Source organism: Nycticebus coucang, chromosome 22 (assembly GCF_027406575.1).
Source record: "Nycticebus coucang isolate mNycCou1 chromosome 22, mNycCou1.pri, whole genome shotgun sequence".
Classification (NCBI taxonomy): Eukaryota; Metazoa; Chordata; class Mammalia; order Primates; family Lorisidae; genus Nycticebus; species Nycticebus coucang.
This window is the reverse complement of record NC_069801.1, coordinates 32,619,644-32,627,416: the sequence shown is the minus strand read 5'-3', so window position 1 is coordinate 32,627,416 and position 7,773 is coordinate 32,619,644.

Genomic DNA, 7,773 nt, shown 5'->3' with positions numbered 1-7,773 from the left:
TATGTCACCCTCAGTAGAGTGCTGTGATGTCATAGCTCACAGCAATCTCAAACTCTTGGGCTTAAGCGATTATCTTGCCTCAGCCTCCCAAGTAGCTGAGACTACAGGCGCCCGCCACAACATCCAGCTATTTTTTGTTGCAGTTGTTTAGCTGTCCTGGGCCGGGTTCATACTGCCACTCTTGGTATATATGGCTGGCACCATAACCACTGTGCTATGGGCACTGATTGAAATCTTCAGATTTTTCAAGGGAAGGTAGAAATCTGTTTTTTAAATGTGCAAACTCTCATTTTAAGGGTGGGGTAACATTTTTAAAAAAATGTTGGCCCAATAAAAGCCAGATAGAAAATAATCTTTGGGCTCCCAGATTTCAATAATTAGGTTTAGGTAAAATGGAGGCAGGCAAAGGAATTTACTTTCTACTCTGATGGCTTTGTGTACCAAGTCTTCCTCTATTGTTGCCAATTACTCTTCTAAAACTCAAATCTGATCATTCAAAAAACACTTTCATGGCCTTTGTTGGGGTCTTAAGATGAAGACACGATCAGAATGTTGTGAGTGATCTTTCTGTCATAGAAACATGAATGAAACACTGAGAAGGAAGCCATCCATTCTACCTGGTTTGTGTGTGAAATGTTAGTGTTTCAAGAAAAGATCAAAATTTGGGGGTTTGGTATTGAAGACCCATCATGCATTTCTAGAGATCTCATTGCTTAACACTCCCACTCAAACTTATGTTATCAGCTTTCCAGAATTGCTCTCAGGCTTCCAAGCTTTATATGGAGCAGTTTCTTCTGTCTGGAATGATCCTACCCACTTACTGCCACTCTCTGACTCCCAGACAAATGCCAATCTATCCAGATCCACTTTATTGTGTGTAAAATAAAAATCTTAGGATCACCCTCTAACTCTTTCTGCAAAAGAGAAGTGAGGGCCTACATATATTCATAAAGAAATTCCTTGTCGAGGCCTCCCATATTAAGCAAGGACATGTGATTGTCTTCTTTAAGTCTGTTGGTGAAGTCTAACTCCTAAAATTAAAGTCTGTTTGATTCCACACTCATAATGAATTATAATTTTATCTTCTCAGGTGCAGAATAGAGGTAAGTCAGGATCAAACATCCTTCCACCTACCCAGAAACATCTATGTAATTGATGCTTCCTTCAGTTATCTTTTCTAACATTGACCTTACTATATGTAAAATGTAGATTTTCCTGGGCCTCACAAGAATGTAAACCATTTTGTCTCACTACCCACCCACACCCCCTGCTTTTTATTTCTTCAATTCCATATGCTCCTTCTTTACTGAAGCTCTAAAATTCCCCTTCAGAAAAACACCCACAGATTTGTCTGTGGTTTGTGTTTTTCTCGGGCATCCTCACTTTGGCTTAATAAATCTCCAATAACTGAGATACCTGCCTTAGTCACTTAGGTTGTCATGCATCATTTTTTGTTAAAAACTGCCCAGTTCCTTAGACATTCTAGGCCTTTATTTTTATTTATTTATTTATTTTTTGGCCAGGGCTGGGTTTGAACCCACCACCTCTGGCATATGGGGCCAGCACCCTACTCCTTTGAGCCACAGGTGCCACCCTATTTATTTATTTTTATTAAATCATAGCTGTGTACATTAATGCAATTCTAGGCCTTTCTTAAAGTCCTGCCAGCCATATAAACATATATTATAGAAATTGTTAAATATGGCCGGGTGAGGTGGCTCATGCCTGTAATTCTAGCACTCTGGGAGGCCGAGGTGGGTGGATCACTTGGTCTCACGAGTTTGAGACCAGCCTGAGCCAACTTGAGACCTCATCTCTAAAAAATAGCCAAGTGTTGTGGTGAGCACTTATAGTCCCATCTACTTGGGAAGCTAAGGTAAGTGAATTACTTGAGCCCAAGAGTTTGAGGTTGCTGTGAGCTGTGACGCCATAGCACTCTACTGAGGGTGACAAGGAAAAACTGTCTCAAGAAAAAAAAAAAGAAAGAAAGAAATTGTTAGATACTAATATGCCAGCCCCTTCCACTGGACCATGCGCACAGCCATGTGTCAGCTCCAGTGTGCAAGGATGTCAGTGGGTGGCAGGCCTTCCTCCACCACGGAGGCTGAAAAACGACTGCCAGAATGCCCGTGCCAGAACAGCCTGTGCATTGCTATGGTGCCCATAGGTGGCTGCTCCTAGGCTACCAGGGACCTAACCGCAAACCCTCCCCCCACCCTTCATTCTCCCCTCTATGTTTTCTTTGCCTTACTCTACATATCCTTTGCTTCATGGGAGTGTGTACTTCATGTGTACAGAGGCAAGCCCAAGCTGTCACTTTTTTCCATTTCATTTTTGGAACTTCAAGGTTCCCAGACCCAGTGGAACACAAGTAGGAATTCACTGCCCCTTCCAGCGATCTATTTTCCCCAACATAGCCTTGTTATTTTCAAAGTGTAACAGAGTGAAGATCGAAGTGCTGATCAAATGTCCTCAGTCCCACCCCTCGAGCAAGCCTCAGATACTACATGAGCACAGGGTATCTCGACAGTCACTAGTGGGGCTGTTTAAAATCCCCCTGGGTCTCTATTCACAGGACTTCTGTCCTCAACTCATAGGGTATCTTTGTGTTTACCTGAGGAAATAGTCATAACCTGAGGTAAGTTCTGACATTACCCTTCTGCAGATAGACCATAATAATTTAGCACATTGGGAACTTTATTTGGGGTCTGTATCCTGGTATAGCTGCCACACAGATTTGAATAAACTGAGTAGCCTGGGTAGCTCACCTAGGGAAGACAGTGAGTTTGGAAATTCTCCATATCCCCAACCCAGTAATTTCAGCTGTCGGATAGACACAACAAGCGCATAGAAGCAAAGTAATCAGAAAGGTAAATGGGTTCCAAGGCCTGGAATATAATGAAATCCAGAGTAGACATGTTAAGTGATACTTAAGAATGTCCCATTTGGGGTTGGAGGAAGTGCTAAACTGAACAGGTGAAACAATCAGCAAACACTGAAACAAACTGAATAGGTGACAGGGATAGTGAGTTCTATTCCCCTCATTTTGATATAAGGCCAGTTTACACTCTCATCATAAACTAATACACTGCAGTCTGGTTTTATAGACCAACAGATTATTAGTGAGTCAGCATTCCTGCAAACAGATCAGGGTAACTAAACTTGGCAAACAGTAGGTACTCAACATTTACTCAATAACTCTGCCCTCAACCTCTCTCTAGTTAGGTATTTGCCTTCCTATCCAGGTACATAGCCCTAAGTTAGTTTTCCCCAAACTCTTCAGATTCCCACAGAAAAGACGACCAAACTCCTGGTAATGCTCTCTACTACCCAGCCCCTACAACCTGTCTCCAAACTCCCCAGGATCCATACCAGTTTTTACTCTGGCTAAACAAGAATGTCCTCCCTACACACCACTGTAATGTCACACTGGTTGGGCTTCACTGATTTCAAACCCAATTCCTACTTTCACCTACCCAAACCCATTCATCCTTTGAACCTCGCTTCAACCCTATCTCTTTCAATAAAAGCTTCTCCAATCACTGCTGCTACTTAGAACCATCTCTTCTTTTCTTTCTTTCTTTCTTTTTTTTTTTTTCTCGCTGTTTTTGGCCAGGGCTGGGTTTGAACCCACCACCTCTGGTATATGGGGATGGCGCCCTACTCCGTTGAGCCAAGGTGCTGCCCCCGCCTCTTCTTTTCTTTAGCCCACTACCTGTACCATTCACATAACACTTGACAACTTTTACCTCGCTTGCTCATCTCCCTTGCTAGCCTGGGCTCTTTCTCAGGGGTTAAGATTCAATTGACTTTATGTTAACTCTAAATTAGGCACCAGGAATCTAAGACAGATACACTAGTGCTACTTACAGAACTTGTCAGGCTTTAAAAACTCAAATATATATGACTAGGCGCCATATGGTAGGGCGCCAGCCATATATATCAAGGCTTGTGGGTTCGAGTCTGGCCTGGGCCTGCTAAACAATGACAACTGCAACCAAAAAATAGCCGGGCATTGTGGTGGGTACCTATAGTCTCAGTTACTTGGGAGGCTGAGGCAAGAGAATCGCTGAAGCCCAACACTTTGAGGTTGCTGTGAGCTGTGACGCCACAGCACTCTACCGAGGGTGACATAGTGAGACTCTGTCTCAAAAAAAAAAAGAAAAAAATTCAAGTATATGTGCTCCACAAGTAAAGGACACAGAACACACTAGTGATGCTTGCTGAATGACTGAGAAACACCTTCAAGATAAGATAAAACAAGTGGACTTGCTACCTGGTTGCATATTACAAAGATAATTTAGGGAACCTCTGGTCTTCAGAAATCTGAATTAAGATAGCTTGATAGTATGCCCAGGCACAATCAGAAATCTTTCCTAGTAGCAGATACTACCCTCATCCTTGTCCTCTTTACTCCTACAAATAATTTTCAAATATACTATCCAGTTCACAGAAAACTTGGCACATAAAGAGATGAGGCATTAGATACTATAATCAGTAAAAAACGAAACAGAGACCCATAGACTTCTGTTATTGGCTGAGTGCGCTGGCTCACACCTGTAATCCTAGCACTCTGGGAGGCTGAGGCAGGAGGATCTCTTGAGCACAGTTTAGAGACTAGCCTGAGCAAGAGTGAGACTCCATCGCTACTAAAAAAAGAAAAATTAGCCAGGGGTTGTGGTAAGTGCCTATAGTCCCAGTTTCTCAGGAGGTCGAGCTAGGATTGTTTGAACCCAGGAGTTCAAAGTTGCTGTGAGCTATGATGCCATAGCACTCTAGCCTGGGCAAGAGAGAGTCTGCCTCAGAAAACAAACAAGAAAAGATTTTTTTTTTTTTAGAGACAGAGTCTCACTTTGTCACCCTCGGTAAAAGTGCTATGGCGTCACAGCTCACAGCAACCTCCAGCTCTTGGGCTTAGGCGATTCTCTTGCCTCAGCCTCTCGAGTAGCTGGGACTACAGGCGCCTGCCACAACACCCAGCTTTTTTTCTGCCGCAGTTTGGCTGGGGCCAGGTTTGAACCCACCACTCTCAATATATGGGGCTGGTGCTCTACTCATTGAGCCACAGGCGCCGCCCAATAACAATTTTTTTTTGCAGTTTTTGGCCAGGGCTGGGTTTGAACCCACCACCTCCAGCATATGGGGCCGGCGCCCTACCCCTTTGAGCCACAGGTGCCGCCCTCCAACAATTTAAGTATTGAAATTATTAATCATAGTACTGTACCTTCCCTATAACCAAGTGTTCATTATTTACTTGAAAGTGTGGTTTGAGCTGGGTAGCTAATTTATTTATATACATTTTTGAGACAGTCTTACTATGTTGCCCTTGGTACCGAGTGTCATGACATCACAGCTCACAACAACCTCCAACTCTCGGGGTTAAGCGATTCTCTTGCCTCAGCCTCTCAAGTAGCTGGGACTACAGGTGCCTGCCACAATGCCTGGCTATTCTTTTGTTGTTGTTGAAGTTGTCATTCATTGTTGATTTTAGCTGGCCCGGGCTGGGTTTGAACCCACCAGCCTCTGTGTATGTGGCCGCCTAAAGACTTACTCTTAAATGTTTTCCTCCCTAGAGGTTTCCAATCTCATACCTTATCCAAGGTTGTTTTTTTTTTTTTTTTTTTTTTGAAACAGGGTCTCACACTGTTGCCTGGGCATGAGGGCAGTGGTGTCATCATCACTCACTGCTATCTCCAACTCCTGGGCTCAAGCCTCAGCCTCCCAAGTAGCTCAGGCTACAGGTGTGCACCACCATGCCTGGCTAATTTTTATTTTTATGTAGAGACAGGGTCTTGGTACATTCTAATCTAAAATTGCTGACCTGAAGTGATCCTCCCACCTCTACCTTCAAAGATGCTAGGATTACATTACAAGCCATCCAAGGGCCAATTTAACTTAGCTCTAGAAGACAACTAGTCTCTGAAGTTATTATATTTTTTTGTAGAGACAGAGTCTCACTGTACCGCCCTCGGTAGAGTGCCGTGGCATCACACAGCTCACAGCAACCTCCAACTCCTGGGCTTACGCGATTCTCTTGCCTCAGCCTCCCGAGCAGCGGGGACTACAGGCGCCCCGCCGGGCTATTTTTTTTTTGTTGTTGCCATTTGGCCAGGGCTGGGTCCGAACCTGCCACCCTCGGCATATGGGGCTGGCGCCCTACTCACTGAGCCACAGGCGCCACCCATCTCTGAAGTTATTTTTAACAAGGGATCTCCAGGGTGGTGCCTGTGACTCAGTGAGTAGGGCACTGGCTCCATATAGTGAAAGTGGAGGGTTTGAACTCAGCCCCAGCCAAACTGCAACAAAAATATAGCTGGGCATGGGCAGCGTCTGTGGTTCAAAGGGGTAGGGCGCTGGTCAGAGGTGGTGGGTTCAAACCCAGCCCCAGCCAAAAAAAAATATAGCTGGGCGTTGTGGCGGGCACCTGTAGTCCCAACTACTCAGGAGTCTGAGGCAAGAAAATTGCCTAAGCCCAAGAGTTGGAGGTTGCTGTGAGCTGTGATGCTACAGCACTCTAACAAGGGGGACAAAGTAAGGCTCTTATCTCTTAAAAAAACAAAACGAGGGATCTCCAAAGTAGCAGAGATGTCCTGTTCTTTCATAACTGTATATTACAAACAGTCTTCAAAACGATGCTATCTTCTGATAAAATTCTGACACCCACATTTGTACCTAGAAACTTTCAAAGTTAAATATTTTGGAAATTAATTATTGGCCATTCCAAATCTTTTCCCTTCCCAAATAGCTACCTGTCCCCATCTTGAGAATCAATGTCTTAAAGTTGTTCGTGGCCAAATGAGGTGGCTCATGCCTATAATCCTAGCACTCATTGGCAGAAGCGGGTGAACTGCTTGAGCTCACAAGTTTGAGAGCAGCCTGAGCAAAAATGAGACCCCCGTCTCTACTAAATAGAAAAACTGAGGCAAGAGGATCATTTGAGCCCGAGTTGGAGGTTGCTGTAAGCTATGACGCCATAGCACTCTACTCAGGGTGACAGCTTGAGACTGTCTCAAGAATAAAAAGTTGTTCATTGGCTCAGCAATGGGTTTTCATTTATAAGCAAAAGAATTTTTCATCATACCTCAACTTAAGGTATAACATCCCTAGGAATTACAAATTACAGCAAATGCCCATCAATTTGTGATACACAAAGGATTATAAATGAAATTAGCATTGTTTGTATCCACTTTTTCAAATGTTTATTATTAAGGCTATCGTACAGGGCCCAGCAAACTTGAAGGCTGTAAAGTATTTTCAGCTCTGTGGCCCATACTGTGGTCTTTGTGACACCTATGGAAGTTTGGAGTTGCAGTGTGAAAAGTAGTCACAGATGCAAATGAATAGCTGTGGCAGTGTTCCAATAAAACTTTAATTGCAAAAACAGGCCAGTTTGTTGACCCCTGCTATAATGAATAACATGTAAGACATACATGAATACAGACCGACCGAAAGGTATTACTGAATTCGTAATTCATCTTTTATTGTTTCCTTATTCAAACACTTAACAGTACAAATTCTAATAAGAAAATGCGATATTTTGATGTTAACAAGGGGCTATTTATACTGAAAAGTTGAATCACTTTAGACAGGAAGGTTTTGGTCTTCAGATCTGATGAAGCCCATTATAAAGAAACCTGCTATTAACATTTTTAAAGTTGCATAGTTGATGTCCTTACCTGTGCTAAATACTTTCTTTACATGTATTATTTCTTACATTCGAAAACAAAACTCAATGATGTACATACTATTAACCCCCATTTTATACATGAGGAA